Raw genomic sequence first — 17,557 nt, forward strand, 5'->3', positions numbered from 1 at the left:
AGTGAGATTGTTGGATCTGCTTCTACATTTGATCAGTTGCTGTATCACTTATTGCGCTGCATCCAGAATCCCCCCCTATGAGAGGACGAGACTGAAAAGGGCAACTTCATTCATGTCTTTGGATTATTATGAAAATATCCGGGACACCCACAGGGGTCCGTGTACACGCCCGAGAACCAGCAATCTATGCCATAGTGTATTTGCCGCATCTATAACACTTGGTTTTACCGTGGCTCATTCACTCATTCCAAGAACATCCCCTGAAGAGCTAGCAGGTGTGCAGCTGGGAATTTAAAGACAAATGCATCACCTGTGATCTCCGTCCAAACACTCGGTTACTAACCAAACAGAATCAATTTTTATTTTTCTTACCAGCCTATTATCTGATTTCAGTCCCACCCTCTGCCAGAATGCTGGGAAACAACCTCAGCCCTTCCTGGGCCTCCCCCATCCAAAGACTGTGGCATGTTCTTGGGGTCTCGTGCAGCGCACAAAGCTTTGGGGGGCCGTGTGGGGGCCCTTGAGGCTCAGTCTACATGGATGCAGCTTAGACATGCACTGTCCAACCCAATAACTGCTCTAGCTCTGGGCTTCCATGGCAGGCTGGAGGCAGGGGGATTCTTTTTCTTTTTTCTTTTTTTTTTTTTTAATGATTTTATTTACTTATTAATGAGAGACACACAGAGAGAGGCAGAGACACAGGCAGAGGGAGAAGCAGGCTCCCTGCAGAGCCCAATGCGGGACTCGATCCCAGGACCCCAGGATCACGGCCTGAGCCGAAGGCAGACGCTCAACCACGAAGCCCCCCAGGCGCCCCCAGGGGCAGGAGGATTCTTGCCTGTTTCCATCTACCTCTCTCCCTCAGAAGAGCCAAGACCTTGGGCGTAGTACCCCCCTCTCCCGCCCCAAAAGCACAGCTCCTCTTCCTCATTCCCACTCTCTCGCCCTTGCTTCCTTCCTTCCAGGCCAGATGAGCCCTCTGTCAAGGGCAAATCCTTCCTGCACGTTTCTCAAGACGTTCTCCGAATCTCCCAACAAAAGCCAGAGCATCGTGCAGGGTATTTCTGATTTGTGCCTCTCCCTTGGGATTAAGTAGGTTAACGATAAATGTGCCTGCACACCCTAAGTGCCCAATAAACGTTGCTATTAATATTCTTTGAAAATTTTTTTCTGGCTTTATTGAGGTCTAATTGCTACGTAACATTGTGTACGCTTACGGTGTGCGACGTCCTGATGTGATAGACTTAAGGAGCTAGTCATAGTCGCGCTACTCTCCCCCAGGGATACTGAGGCACAAAGTTCGAATGGGGGAAGGGTAAAATTCAGGAAGGGAAGCCCTCCAGAGTTTACACATGCACACGGCCCCTCTTCCCCAGCTGCCTCAGGGGTCTCTCGATGCAAAGTGGAAGGCTTAGAGGCGCCCCCAGGTTCCCTTCCCGCCGCACCCCCAGCCACTCCTTCCCCTTGGATCACGCCACAGATATACGTACAGAGAAGTCTGCTCCTGGGTTGTCCTCAGTGCCCAGGTGCTTCTGCGCGGTCCCTGGGTCCCCCCAACACAGCCCTGCCAGGGCCCATCAGAGATGGGCAAATCTGCAGAGACCCCCCCCATGCTGGTTCCTCTCTGGCACTTCAGTCCTCCAGGTACCCCCATCTGCCAGGACTTCCTCGTGGCATTAGCAGTGAGCTCAGCGTGTCCAGGAAAGCAGCCCCCTGGCAGTGGGATGGAGCTGTGGGCCCGTTCAGGCCATGCTGTGGGCAGCCCTCCCCCCCCCCCCGCCCCCGCCGCCACGGGTCCATTCTGTAGACCCTCAGTCATTATTCACTCAGCCCGCCCCCCCCCACAGGTGGGAACGGATAGAGCTGTCGTCAGCATCCGTGCGGAGGGACAGCGTCCCCTGTGGGATGCTGGTGGAGTCACCACCTGCTCCCCTAGCTGAGTCCTCACGCTGGTGGCCCAGCCTGATGGGTTGCTCAGCACGGTCACTGCTCGTTGCACGTGTGGGAGAGAGACACACGTGTCCACAACTGGACAGCAGAGGAAAAAGGCACGGGATGGAGAGTCTTCTTTGTCTCTTCTAGGCCACAGCTGCAATTCCCTCCACCAAGCCTCGGAGGTTAAGTCTGGAAGAAATGTGGTTGGTGGACAATTCAGATATTTTTAAGTGGGATGCTCTTTGCATCCATCTTTCTTTCTTTCTTTCTTTCTTTCTTTCTTTCTTTCTTTCTTTCTTTCTTCTTTCTTTCTTCTTTCTTTCTTTCTGTCTTTCTTTCTTTTCTTTTTTCTTCTTTCTTTCTTCCTTTCTTTCTTTCTTTTTTCTTTCTTTTTTTCTTTTATTTTTATTTATTTATTCATTAGACACACACACACACACACACACACACACAGAGGCAGAGGGAGAAGCAGGCTCCATGCAGGGAACCCGATGCGGGACTCGATCTCAGGACCCCGGGGTCAAGACCTGAGCCATCGCAGATGCTCAACTGCTGAGCCACCCAGGTGCCCCCCTTTGCATTTTTCTCAGGCTGTGCTGTTCATGGCTGGGTGAGTGGCAAGCCCCGGTGAGAGCCGCTGTTGAACTTATAGTGCCAGGCTGTGGGGTCTGGTTTCCACTGGACCCTGTGGCTGACACCACACTCCTGGGCAGCTGGGCTGCCTCACCCTCCTGTCCCTTGGAGTGGAAACTGGAGATGAGGGGGATTCATTCCAGGTGTACCCTCTCAGCCCCTGCCCCCTGTCCACTGCCCCAAAGTGGGAGCAGAGAAGCAGGATGAGGACGGAGCCACCAGCCCCCAGCCCCCAGCCCCAGGCCTCCTGCACACGGTATGCGATGTGTGGGGGCTCCAGTCAAGCACTCGCCAGATTACAGCTCAGGAAAAAGCCCGCGTGTCTGGTTCTGAGCAGACTCATGCGAGGTGAATCAGAGGTGAGTCAAGTGCCTCCAGAGGAGGAAATGACTTATCGGAGTGACCTTCCTCGCAGGGCATCCATCACTCGTGCTCAGAAAACAAAAGAGAGCAAGACAGAAGACAGTTTGCAAGCTCCTGGCTACAAACTTCCTTTTTCCCCTTGGGATTTGATGGGACTGTCAGGGCTGGTGAACCTCCCGGGGGTGGGGTGGAGAGTGTCAACCCCCCACCCACCTCCCTGAGTCAGGCTCCTACTGTGAGCTGGAGAAGTTCCCTGCGGACAAAGCCTATGTCCGTGCACTGTTCATGGTTCCTCTTCCAAGGCCCAACCTCGCCTCTTGTCCTGGGGGGGCGGGGGTGGGAGGAGGCGTTCCCACAAAGGCTAGAGACCATATTGCACCCTAAGGCAGCTCTTTGGAGGCCTTCGTTTGGAAGAATCTGTGGTTTGGGATCTAATTTCCACCCTGCGTCTGGATTCTTGTCCCTGCAGCTGCAACGGTCCGGGTGGACTGTCCCAGACGCTCTGGGTGGCGTGTGGTCCATCCTGCTCGCTGCTGCTGACCCTACGACAATCTCTCAAGTCACCAGCGACTTTACAGCCTGATAATTTTATTCCCACCTCTCATAAAGGTGCTTAGAGTCCTACAGAGTTAGAGATGGGTGTGGGGTGGGGGGAGGACATTCAGATCATCTAAACCCTTAATCCGACAGTCGACAGTTGAGGAAACTGAGATTCAATGCCTGCAACACCAAGGTCATGGAGCCACCACCAAGGTCATGGAGCACATTCAGGGAGGAACCTCTGTGGTTGGCCCACTGGGTGTCTCCCAGTCTCCACGAGGCTAAGTTAATACAGCTACGCTTTTCATACGCCATGAAGAATAATAATAAACAACAGCATGTTGCTTCTGTGACTGTGGGAATGCTGCGTTAGGTTCGGGACACGGAGTGCCAAGACCGTCCCCATTGAGTCATGTGTGACCGCAGCCTCCTGACGCGGGGAGCTGCTGGTGTAGTTCAGTCCTGCGTGCCTGGGGGGGCTCGATGTGTCTCCGGAGCCCAGAATCCAGATCTCTCCCTCCTCTGTTCTCAGGGAACGCGGGACTCGGTCTCCATCCGATCTGGGGACCGTTGCACCACAACGAGACTGTCATCATTTCATTTCACACCCCCCCACGGGTAACACAAGGGTTGTAATTGATGTGGTTCAGAGCCCCGCGTCGAAGCAATAAAAAGGAATCCCTCGTGACAGTCTGCAACAGCGCCGGCGGATCCAGCGTCTGGCTTTAATGGGAGTGGGAAATGGCTAGCAGATGACGGTAACGTTCCCAGGGCTACGTCTCGGGTCTCCCAACCCAAACTGTTCCTGACGGCGGCTCGTCCTGCCCACATGTGCTCCACAGACGTGGGTTATTTGCAGGACGCCCGGAGCGAGGCGATGCTAAATGTATAGCAGCAGGGGACTGCGTGTGTGACGGCTGAGGTCATGGTTATTCATTTCAAGCTGTAAAGACATTTGGTTTTAAAAACCCCAGCGACTCCACTGGGATTGGCTTTCAGAGAAGAAAAACAGCCCCAGCGTTCTTTTCCTGTCCAAAGCCAGTGGGATTGGCACTTACATCACTGGCCCCCACTTAACCCTTTGGGGTGAGAGAAGGTCCTGGCTCCTCTAACAGGCTCCGGGCGATGTCGCCTTTTGGAGGAAGGTGCTGTGAGTCACTGTGATTTACCTCGAACTCGCCAAGAACGTGCCTGATGCGTCTGTACTCAAACCAGAGGCACAAAGGCCACCAAGAAGTCCTATGAGGCTCGGAAACAGACATCTCGGGGCTTTGCAAGAGGCCTTTGACTAAGTCCCTTTCTGGAACCAGGTTCCTCATCTGTGGCTTGGAAGTGGCCGGGGGACGACGACCGGAGTCTTTCTCAATCCCTCTCCAGCTTCCATTACCCAAGGCCAGGAGCACGCTCAATCACATGTCCTGGGTCTGTGTTTAATCTGCGCCCTGGCCCTCCCACGGCAGGCGTTTCCTTGAGGTCAGGGCCACATCTGGGTACACATGGCTATTTCTCTACATCTTCCTGCCCCTCTGGGGTCACTACTCTTGGGCCAAAGAGGTTAGAGGAGAGCCAGGGAGGTGAACTTGGTGTAGTTTGAATATGCCTCACCCTCCGCACAGATGTGCACCAGGGAAAGCGAAGGGGAGATGGGACGGGAACGTGGGTGACCTGTATGGGGGCGGGGAAATGGGAGGCGGAGGGACTTGCTTTTTTTTTTTTTTTTAAAGATTTATTTATTTATTTATCATAGACAGAGAGAGAGAGGCAGAGAGAGACACAGGCAGAGGGAGGAGCAGGCTCCATGCCGGGAGCCTGATGTGGGACTCGATCCCGGGACTTCAGGATCGTGCCCTAGGCCAAAGGCAGGCACTAAACCGCTGAGCCACCCAGGGATCCCCAGGACTTGCTTTTACTTTGTGCAAAGACATCCAGGTTGATGGTAAATCCAAGGGATGGTGTGACAAGTGACCGATCATCATCCCTCCCAAAGGGTGGCTCTTTCCAGGGGTCTCCCCTGTCACTGAGCCGCCTTGGAACGCATGCAACGATAGTGTAATCTAAGATAAGCATACCCTAAATCAGTGCTCTATTTAACAAATGGTAATCTGGCAAGACTATGCTTTTGCAGAGAAAAAACACTGGCAGGGCTAAGTGTCGCGGTGGGTGAGAATATACGTGATTTACATTTTCTTTTGCCTGCTTGTTTGTAGATGTTAAATTTTCTTTTCTTTTTTTTTTTTTTTAAAGATTTTATTTATTTATTCATTAGAATACACAGAGAGGAGAGAGAGAGAGCGGCAGAGACACAGGCAGGGGGAGAAGTAGGCTCCATGCAGGGAGCCCGACGTGGGACTCAATCCGGGGTCTCCAGGATCATGCCCTGGGCTGTAGGCGGCGCTAAACCGCTGAGCCACCAGGGCTGCCCTGTAGATGCTAAATTTTCAACCACAGATACACACAAATTATTTTGGGAATGAGAAAAAAATTGTAATCCCATTTAATGGATAATTTATGCGAGATAGAGCCAGACGGGAGTTTCTCGAGAGGGGCTTCCCATCGCCCCCAGAGATAGACCTGTGCTGGTTCTTCCTCCCTCCTGTGGGGATTTGGGCAGGCCAACTCTCTCCTCTTCCAAAGCAAGACTCCTACCTCTTGGTTTCTGGCCCTGATATCAGCACCTCCCCCGGAATGATGTGATCGCATCCGTGTGACACTCTGACTGCCCTGAGCCCAGGCAGGGCTCCCTCCTTGCCCCTCACTTCTGCAGCTCTGTGGCCGCTGCACGCTACCTTGTCCTGGTGCTGCCCTGCCACAGGTCAGCTCCGTTCACCAGCTCGCCTCTCCAAAGCCTCAAGCAAGCCACCTGAAAGGGGCAATTTTGTCATTTACCTCTTGAGTCCTTTCTCTTTCTCTGGTTTCCCCTCCACCCCCAGCTTTCTGGAGACATAAATGTTGAATAATATTGTGTAAATTTAAGGTTCACAAAGTAGAGATTTATAGATGTGTATATATATGTATATATAGCAATATAATTGTATTATTATATTATATTGCAATGTATATATATATATTGCAAAATATGTGTGCCTATTGCAAAATGATTACCACAATAAGATTAGTTAGCACATCCAAAACTATGGAACCCTTCATGAATTTTTGTGTCATCCTCATGTAGGGGCCAAGCTAATCTTGTCTGGACTGTTAGGATTTTAGCACTTAAATAATTTTTAATGGCCTAGCTTGGTGATATATATATATATATATATATATGGCAATATAATATAATAATACAATTAATAATAATAATAATAATACAAGAATATATATATATCTTCAAGCATCAAGTAATAAAGGCAGAGTGCTGTCACTTTGGAGCTGCATCAAGATCATCCTACCTGAGTTCTGAGACAAGATGTCCCAGCTGAAGTTGGGCAATTATGACAAAGAAGAAGAGCTCCCAACATCAGGGGTGAGACCCCTTGAGTGTGAGCAGCTTAAGATATGCAGGCAAAGGCCAAAGAGGCTTGTTTGCCACAGGTCAGCTGGGAAACTCCTGGGTGGCCCAGTGGCAGTTGTCACCCGTGTGCCCGGGAGGGGCTCCTGGGGCAGACCTGGCCCCTAGAGATCCACTTACATGAGGACGAGAATGGGAGGCATCTTCCTCAAGGTATGACCAGAGGGAGCTCGGGGGCGAGTCAGCAGATGCTGCCAGGCCTTGGGGGCATCGGGGGTTTGGAGGCTGTGAGTCCTGCACCAGGACGCTGCAGTCCGAGGCTTGGCCATGTCCGAGGATCTGTCTGCAATGGCGTGGGCCTGCTCAGGCCACACAGGGGCTGGAGCCGGCCTCCCCTTCGCCGCTGGCCCCGCTCATTCATCTCCCGCAGCTGTCAGGCCAGAGGACAACAGGTGAAAGCAGGCCAGCTCATTGTTCCCAGGAAGCCTTTAGCTACGCCTGCCACCCCGCCGCCACCCCCTCCGCAGCCGCACAGACCTCCAGCTTAGTGCGTTTCATGCCGGGAGGCCCATTCTCCCAGCCACGGTGACCCGGAAAGGCCTCGGCCCAGACCCAGCCCTTGCAAGTTCCCCACGTCTGGGCCTTGGGGCCCCTTGGGAGGTGTGTGAAATGCAGGCGCAGGTGCCAGCAGCCCCTGATGGCTGCGGGTCAGAGAGTACATTCCAGGCCCAGCCCCTCATCACCCCGCGGGGCAGCTCGCCCCCCCGAGACTTCAGGCGGGCCACTTGAGGATGGTAACTGTCACCGTCCTCTTGAGTTATTTCTAACGGCTTAGTTGGGTACTTTATATATCTGTGTAAAGCACCGGGGAAGAGATGCAAAAAGCAATTGTGTTCGGGCCCCACTGATAGCATCCTCCCAAACCTCAGAAACTGTGAGATGAGATCTTCAAGGCGTCCTGAATGAAGCTTCCCAAATATGGCAGGAAAAGGCCCGTGCAGCAGGCGGGAGGGAGGTAGGGAGGGGTGGGGGCGAGAAGGCCTGCTGCCTGGGCGGGCAGTGTGGTCTCACTCCTCCTGGGGTGGGGGGCGGGCAGAGGGCCATCTCCCTCCTCCCTCTGCTCTCCTGGCTGAGACCTTCACCCCTGGTCTGTGGGGCCTGTTGCTTCCTCCCACCTCCTTTTTTGGTGGTGTTTTGGTGGGGGGTGGGCAGGCAGGCAGGCAGTGAGCATGAAGAGACACAGAATCACGGGGGGCCTGGGAGACTGGGAATAAACTGTGGAGTTGGGGGGGGGGGCAGTTCAGCAGGGGGCTGGGTCACCGGATCTGGAGAAGCATGTGAGAAGTCATAGGGACAAGCGGGCATCACACCAAATGGAGCAGAAAGGCCTGGCGTGGGCTGCAAGGAGAGCGAGCAGGGCCCTTCCAGGCAGGAGGGTGCAGCCCCTGCTCCCTGATGTCGAGAATGGGGGGGCCTGGGGGTGGGGGTGGGGTGGATGCAGGGGGCTGGGCCGACCAGTGGCTGACCCAGGAGGCTTTCTTCTTCCATCCCCGAGGGTTTTCTCCTTTTCTCCTTGGCCCCGTTGGTCCAGATGGCACTATCCGGGCCCAGTCACAGGCGCAGAAGGAGAGGAGCGAGAGGGCACGATTTACCCCCAATCTCCGCGCCAACAGGGTCTGAAATCCCTGGCCTCAGCCTCACGCCTCATGGAGCTGCTTAAGAAGATGCCATTTAATTAGGCTGCTTAAGTCATGTGTGAGGGCAATTAGCTAGTGTCCCCGCTTTAATTTTTCCAGTCTGGAAACTGGAGTCCCCGTCCTGCTCCCCCCTCCCCTCCCCTGCCCCCCTCCCCCCCTAGGAGTCTGCTGACTCTGCCTTTTCTCCGGCTTCCTTCTGCTGACGAAGCCACCCCCGCCCAGCCTCCTTCATCTCCCTGCACCCAGGCCTTGCTGGGTCACAAGCAAGCGTGGGGGAGCCGCCCTGGCAGCCTAATACACTGACTTCAGAATAGCTCTGCTAAGCTCACTGGGGACTCCAGTCTCCCTGGTCCCTGCTGCCCCGATTCCCTGCCACGGGGTCCCAGCTGTGCCCACAGTGGGGCTGTCACTCAGGGGCTCGGGGCGCAGGCCTATTTTTAGGCAGGACCCGGTGCATGCCAGCCCCCTAGGGGGGCACCTCCCAGGGTCCCCGGATCCTCCCTTCCAGACCACACTAGCTGAGCACCCCTGGCTTCTCTTAGGAAAAGCGGCTCTGGCCAGGGCCATCCTGGCACCAGCAGGGGACATGATGGGATTACAAAGTGATGGCTGCTGGAGAGAGGAAACAGTGGCTAGGTTTTAGGGGGCTGTCCTTGGAGTGGATAACGGACCCAACTAGGTTTGTGACCACAGGGTCCTGGCCCTGAGGCTTGCCTTTAATTCCATGACGGGAGGGCTCTGGGGCACTGGGCCGAGGCAAGCGGGGGCCCTGGCCCCCATGGTTAAAGCGATGCTAGCTCTCAAGGCCAAGCAATTCCCTCCTGGACTCCCCCTCCGCTTCGGGGGACCCCCAGCCCCCGGCAGTGTGCTCCTTGTGCTCGGTGCAAAGCGCCAGGATGAGTGTCAGCCTGGGTGCCATTCCCTAGATCACGTCCCTGCACCTGACTTTTCTGGAAAATGGTTGCGGTAAAACCCTGCCTTCCCTACCTCCAGGGGCTGCTGTGAACACCCAACCTGCCCTGTGAGGAGCAGTTATCAGAGCCCACGAGATGCTGGTAGCCCTCAAAACACACTCAACGCCGGGGCGCGGCAGTGCAAGCTGCTGGGGCTGGAACCTGGAGCCCACTCTTGTCCCACCAAGCTCAGCACCCCCAGCAAGGAGGGTCACCCCGGGGAGGGGCACGGAGGGTCCCTAGGGCTGCAGGTGCAGCCCAAGATCTCTTGCCTGGGGCCCCGAAAGAAACGCCTGTGGTGCCACTGCCAGATGGCCTCAGAGGACAGGACAACGAAAGAGGAGATGCTGTGTCCCCCCTTCCCCTGTGGGGTGCTTGCAGGTCTTGGAGAGTTTGTGCAGAGCACCTGGAAGGCCTCCCGGGGGGGAGCATCCCGTGCCCAGCCCTTCCCGGGGCCCCTGGCCAGCTGTAGGAGCCGCTACCTCCTGCTCCCCGGGACCAAGGAGTGCAGTAAGTGACCTTGGGCGGTTGCCGCCACTAGTGTTACCAGCCACCGACAGACACCCTACAAGCTGTCCATTGCCTTCAGTATCCACCGTAAGATGGTTTTTGGGTTTTTTTTTTAGGTTTTATTTATTTATTCATGAGAGACATAGAGAGAAGGTAGAGACACAGGCGGCTCCTTGCAGGGACCCTGATGTGGGACTCGATCCAAGAACTCTGGAATCACGCCCTGGGTCAAAGGCAGATGCTCAATCTCTGAGCCACCCAGGCAGCCCCAACTGTAAGATGTTTTTATGCAGATGCTGTCTGCACTTTCTGGAAGATTCCAGGCGACTTATGGAAAATGCAGACCAGCATGGCGAAATGAAAGGCAGCACGGAGGGCTAAGGCCGGGGACTCTGGAATGCAAGACCACCCGGTGTGGATCCTGACTTGGCTGCTTACTGGCTGCATACCTTGGGCATGTTCCTTAACTGCCCCGTGCCTCAGTTTCCCCCCTGAAAATGGCCATGAAGACAGTTAAGGCACGTACTTCACTAAGCTGCTAGGGGGACCGAATGAGTCACTGTGTGCAAAGCCCTTAGGACAGCGTCTGGTGTCACACCCTTGGTGTCCGTGAAATAAGTAATGTAGAAGGGAAATAAGAACGTGGCCACGTGGGAAGAGACGACATGCGGTTTTTCAGGTGAGCTCTGGCGGTTTTCCAGGGTGGGTTTTGTTTTCAAGCCTAGTTTCAGCAGCTGTGACTCTGTTTGGGGTTTGAGGGAGCGGCTCTCCCGGGAACAGCGGCCTGTGCTCTTGCAGAGCGTTGTCACTGTCCCGGTGGGTGGTGCGTCCGGAGTCAGCGTCACCCTGTGTACCCAGAAAGGCCTTGGCCGAGGCGGCTGGGTGAGAATAGGCCGAGCGGACCTTTATCTCGTGTTCACCCTGGCTGGGTGCGGCCCCCTGCCGTCCTCCAGGCCTAGGAACCGCAGATAAACACACTGACCTCCCACTGCTCCAGCCTGGGCTGCCAGCCGACTTGGGGGGTGGAAGATGTGCTTTCCTGGAGCCCATGGGTCCTCAGGCTACGGGGTCCTGTGGGGTCCCACCCAGGGCAGTAACGTGGCAGGGAGCTCGCTCGCGGGCTGAGGCTGCGCTGGGGGAGGGCACAGCCTGACCGTATGGAGCGGCTAGGGGTTTGCAGGTAGGACTTGTGCAAGCGAACTGAGGCTGGCCAGGCATTCAGAGTCCGGGGCCCTCCAGGCAAAAATAACTCAGGAGCCTTTTAAAAGCACAGAGCCGAGTCTCTGATAATAGGGCAAACCTCTTACAAAAATCACCCTGTGCCCCGAGCTCTCTTAAGTGCATGTCTGTCTTGAGTAACTGGTTCCATCCTCCCTGAAGCCCTCATCCATTGTATAGAGGGGACAACTGACGCGCAGAGAGGTTAAGTGACTGTTTCAAGGACACCCAGCTCAGAAACCCCAGAGCTTCCTTCAAACCTGGCCACGTCGGCTCCAGGATTCTTACTCTTTCTTTTTTAATTTTTTTGAAAAAAATTTAAAAATATTTTATTTATTTATTCATGAGAGACACAGAGAGAGAGGCAGAGACACAGGCAGAGGGAGAAGCAGGCTCCATCCCTGCAGGGAGCCCGATGCGGGACTCGATCCCGGGACCCCGGGATCACGCTTTGAGCTGAAGGCAGAGGCTCAACTGCTGAGCCACCCAGGGGCCCCCGGGATTCTTACTCTTAACCATGACATTCAACAGCCCCAGGGCCATCCCATTACATACCTATGTCCTAAGTACCGCGCGGCAACCCGGGTTCAAGCTGCATCAGCCGCCCCTTGGAAGACCTGTGCGGGTGACCCTGGGGCAGCGCAGGGGAGCGGGCGATAAACCAGCTGGCCCTCCAGCCCAGGGTCCCCAGCGGCTGCTTTCTAAGACCTAAGACACCGGCCCTGGCTCCTACTGGCTCCCCCAGGGGGTTCGTCAGTGATTAGAACCCTGGAGACACAATTTCCCCGCCGCGCAGCCTCCCCTGTAGTGAATTCCTCAAAATTATTGGTTTGGGCCCTTTATTCTCATCTAATAATGTCTCTGTCCTGACGACCTCTCCAGTCAGCCGAAGCACGCCAGCCCTGCCCGCAGCTGTGTCCTCTGTGGGTCCGATCGCCTGCTTTCATTCCAGGCACTGATTAAACAATAAAGGAGCAGGACAGGGCACAGACGGGCATAGCCGGGCACAGCTGGGCACAGCCGGGCGCAGACGCCCCCTTCGCTCCTGTTACTTAATCAGCTACCGCTGGGACCCCTGCGGACTCTCAGCTGGCGCCGTCCCCTGCAAGGGTGCTAACAGGAGCGCTCCTGGGCCCCCACCCGCAGCTGCTCCCCGGCCTCGGCTTCTGCACCCCCGTTTCCTTCCCTCAGGATCCCGGCCCTGCCCGTCCTTGGGGGTGGGGTGTGTCCTCGGGGACAGGTTCTGAAACCCGGAACCCGAGCTGCTGCTCTGCATTCCCTCTATTGTCTGGGAGCCAGCGGAGCAGAACAAACCTGCCTGGGATTTGCATTACGCCCGGTGCTTGGGGAGGCCCGGGCAGGGCAGCTGTTGCCAAGGCAACCAGTGGAGCCCAGGGGAGCAACAGGAAAGAGCCCCAGCCTTGGCCTCCGGGGAGGGTCAAGGAATTGAGGGGAGGGCCAGGCTTGGGCCCAGGTCCAGGGCTCGGGAGCAGTTGTGCCAGATGTCCACTGTGGGTCCCCCGCTGCCTCTGGCCGGTGGCTCCACTGGCAGGTGCTCGAGGGTCAGCCTGGCCTGGGGTTGCCCGGCCCTCCCGCTGGGCCCTGTAGTCCCTGATCCTCCCCTCCTCTGTGGAGACTCTGAGCCCTCCCTTGCCCCACCTTTCCCAGGTACGGGAGCAGCAGCAGCAGGACTGGAACATGAAATAAAAATCAGATGAAAACAGGCCTGGGAGGGACGCGTAGAGGCCGCATGGGCACATCCATGCTTCGGCCTTAGCCAGCACCTCGGCCTCCAGCCGGCCCGTCCCAGCGACATCTGACCCAGGTCAGCAACAGCCTTCCTGGGGCATCAGAGGTGCCTTTTTGCTCTGAAGACCTGCAGGGGCTGGTCAAGCCCTGTCTCTGCTCCCTGGCCTCACTGAGCCCCACCTGAGCAGCCAACCCTGGCTCTGGGCCCAGCCCCTCGGGTTCCCACTCCCAGAAGAGCGAAACTCCACGGGTTCTAGACGCGTGGAGTTCCCTGGCCTGAGCCCAGGCTGAAGCCATTCTTCGCTTCGTCAGACCATCCCTGCCCCGTTCCCACCCCACCTACATGCTCACATCTCCTCTCCTGATGTTCTAACCGTAGTTTTAGCTTGCTCTGTCTTTCTCAAAATATCCTGATCGGAAGAATCACTCAGAAGCATGTGTTTAGAATTCAGATTCCTAACCCCCCACCTAGGACCTGCAGAATCAAAGACTCTGGGAAGATTAAATAAGTAAATAAAATCTTAAAAACAAAATACATTAAGAGAAAAGGCACCTGGGTGGTTCAGTTGGTCAAGCAGCTGACTCTTGATTTCGGCTCAGGTCATGATCTCAGCTGAGGTTCTGGGATCGAACCCCGTGTTGGGCTCCGTGCTCAGCATGGAGTCTGCTGGAGATTCTCCTTCTCTCTCTGCCTCTCCCCCTCTGCCCCTCACCTCCCCCCCCATACACCCAAGTGCGTGTTTGTGTTCTCACTCTCTCTCCCTCTAAAATAAATAAATAAAATCTTAAAAAAACCAAACAACCAAACAAAAAAACAACAACAAAAAACCTCTGGGAAGGTTGCCTGGGAATCTGCTTTGGACAAATTGCCCCAAGTGATGTTCATGTTTGGACAAGGCTGGGGAACTAGGCCAAGTCATGTGTTTCTCTTCTCAGGTCCAGCCCCTTATCTCTATCTCTGGGCCTCAGGGTCATCCTCTCAGCTGCAGGGCCGAACTGATCTGCAGATTTGGGTCAGGCTGTCCACACACTGCTCTGGCCAGGGAGGTACTGTGAGAGGTGGTGTGGGTGAGCATGGCTGGAGCCCACCATCAGCTTCATGCTGGTCCCATTGGCTCTGTGTGTTCCCTTCTCCACTGTAGTCATTCCTGGGGTCATTTGGGTGCCATTGGGCTGCTGCGCTGTGGGTAGTGCAGTGGTGCCTGTTGGTGGCAGCAACTTGAGCCCCAGAAGAAATGGATGGGAGCCCTGAGATCACTACCAGGTACTTCACATCTCCTGGTTTCAGGAGCTGGACAGGAGGTGATACACTGGGGACATGAGCTGCCACCACCGTATGTGTCTACCCTGTGAACACTCTAACGCGCCATCCTGCTGTTGCAGTGTAGCAACACCAGGTATTGTGAAGACAGTGGGGTTGGAGCTCAGTAGCTCTGGGTGGCAATCCTGACTGCCCCTCGCTACTGCTGGGATCTCAGATCACTCAATCTCCTCATCTGTAAGACATGGATAGCAATTAACTTCACAGGATTGCTATGAAAATTACCCATGTAGAAAGTCCAGCAGACTGCTTTGCCGACGGAGCACTCAATACATTTTCAATACATTTTCTGTGCTCTGTTTTCTCTTTCTGTTCAGATATACCCTGATTGATTAAACCTCTCTCATCTCTCCTTCCTTCTCCTCCTATCAAAGCACTTCTGAAAAAGGTCAATATAAAAAAATCAATTGTATTTCTGTATATTAGCATTAAACAATTGGAACATGATATTTACAAAGACCAATGTCCTTTACAATATTGTTCAAAAAAGAACAACAAAAAAACCCATAAAATACTTAGGAATTTAACGAAAGATGTGAAAAAACTCAATGCTCAGAACACTAAATGTTGCTGAGAGATATGAAAGAAGACACAAATAGGCAGAAAGCTCTCTTATGTTCATGGATTGCGAGATTCAATATGAAGGTGGCAATTCTCCCCAAGTTGATATATAGCTTCCATACAATCCTAATCATAATCCTGCTAGGTCTTCGTTTTTTAAAAGTGAAAATTGACAGTTGGATTCTAAAATTTATTTGGAAATCCAAAGCCCAAAACGGGTTAGAGAAAGAAGAAAAAGTTGGGGGGCTTATAGTACCCGACATCGAGGCTTACTATGAAGCTCTGGTTATTAAAGCAGTGTAGTATTTACACAGGAAGTGACAAATAGATCAACAGGAACGGACAGAGTCCAGAGATAGACCCAAGCTTATAGAGACAACTGGTCATTGACAAAGTCATCAAAGGAAAGGACAGCTTTTTTAAACAAATGGTGCCAGCACAACTGGAAAACCATAGGAGAAGAATGAACGTGATCCTTACCTCACCATACACAAAAATTAATTCAAGATGGATTATAAACAAAAATACGAAAGCAAAAACCACAAAATTTTTAACAGAAAATGTGGGATTTACTCTCTGATCTATGAGCAGGCAAAGATGTCTTTGCTAGAACACAGAAATCATAACCATAAAATAAACAATTGACAAGTTAGACTTCACAAAAACTAGGAACTTCTGTTCATTCATCAAAGCCAGTGTCAGAATAGACAAGCCACAGGCTGGGAGAGAATATTTGTGAAACAGATTATCTAACAAAGGACTTGCAGTGAGAATATACAAAGGATCGCCACAACTTAATTTAAAATACCAATTAAAAAATGGGCAAAAGTCTTGCCAAACCCTTCACTAGGTAATACATTCAATTGGGCAATAAATATGTGGAAATTCTGTGCTCAACATGATTACTCATTATGGTTTTAATTTCCTGAACTTCAATGGATTAAATTGATTAACTTCATGAAATGAAAATCATAATGAGATACCACCTCACCCACTAGAATGGCTAAAATTAAGAAGACACACAAGTTCAAGTGTTGGCAAACAGAGGCATGTGGCTCCTGAAACTCCCATATGTTGCTGGTGGGTGTATAAGATGGCATAACCACTTGGGAAGAAGGTGGGGCACTTTCTTATAAAATTAAGCAGATACACTATGACCCAGAAATCCCACTCCTAGACCTTCAGCAAAGGGAAATGTAGATGTACACGTAAAAGAATGTTCACAGCCGCTTTATTCATGATCGCTAAACACTGGAAGCAACACAAATGTCCCTCAGAAGGAGAATGGATACACAAAGTCTGGAATATCCATATAATTGATATTTACACAATAAAAAAGGATTAAACTCGTGATACATGCAATGACACGAATGACCTTTATAGATGAGACACTTAGCAAAAGAAGCCAGGTAGAAAAATACATGCACTTGTGTGGGATTCCATTTACATCAAATTCCAGTGCAGACAACATATCTACACTGATGACACCCGACCTGTGATTGCCTCTGGGTGAGGGCTTGATCAGGAAGGGCCACAGGGAACTCTCTGGAGTGACAGAAAGCTTCTATTAAAAAAAGAAAGAAAGAAAGAAAGAAAAGAAAAAGAAAAAGAAAAAAAGAAAGCTTCTATATATCTTGGTAGGGGTGTGGCTTATGTGTGGATACGCATTTGTCAAAACTCATCGACTTGTACACTTATTTTATTTGTTCATTTAGTTGTATGTAAATCGTACTCTAAAGAACTACAAACAGGTATTGACGCTACTCGTAGGTTGGCTTCATTCGATGGTATGGGTTAATAATTCTGAAACCACATTCTGTTTACAATAGGCTTGAGCAAACAAGGAAAATATTTCAATGATCATGGGAGCCAAGTGTCTCACTTGCGGAAGGGAGTGAAAAATATGGGAAGAGGACAGACAAGTAGGATGTCGTTATGTGGAACTGGATTGGAGACATCGACGTGAACCGACAGCTTTCAACACCTTGTCTCTGTTTTTGTGTAGACATAGGATATGGATATAGTCACAGACATAGAGGGTGACGTGTGTGTACTCCCAGCTTCTTGAACTTTCTTGCAACTTCTCTGTAAATTCAAAATTATATCAAAATGAGAAGCAGCAAAAAAATAGACATCTTTTGGAAAGCCACCTTGAATTCCTTGAAGATGTTCAGAGACAAGTTAATGTACCAGACTCCTTGAGAAGGAGCCCCCATCTCCTATTCTCACTTCCTTACTTGGGGCTGGAACCACAGTGGGTAGCCCATCCATCTTGGTGTCCCATAGAGACCCTTTGTCATGTCCTCGGGGCTTTCTGATTCTTCTCCCAGCCAGAGAGTGACCTCCACCAGCTCCCCCGTGTCGTGCTGAACCTCCCATGTTTTCTGTTTCTCATACTGGAGCAATTTCCAGGGACACATGGAGGTCACCTCGGGCCATCCCTCCCTCACCTACAGGTGGCTTCCATTCCAGAGACCAAGTAAACAAGGGTCCTGGTGTCTCCTCCCTCATGCCATCTGAGTGGGTTTCCAGGGCATCACCAAGCCTCCCTAGCTGGGAGGGCCAAAGGAATATTTTGCTTTTCTTGAATTTTCATTTTCGGGTCATTTGGCAGAAGCAGTAGCAG

General features: G+C 52.7%; 1 pseudogene; it reads right to left on the bottom strand.

The window, feature by feature from the left end:
* Positions 1 to 6,598: 6,598 nt before the first annotated feature.
* Positions 6,599 to 6,699, bottom strand: LOC121498327 (annotated as a pseudogene).
* Positions 6,700 to 17,557: the final 10,858 nt, after the last annotated feature.

Source organism: Vulpes lagopus, chromosome 8, assembly GCF_018345385.1.
Source record: "Vulpes lagopus strain Blue_001 chromosome 8, ASM1834538v1, whole genome shotgun sequence".
Classification (NCBI taxonomy): Eukaryota; Metazoa; Chordata; class Mammalia; order Carnivora; family Canidae; genus Vulpes; species Vulpes lagopus.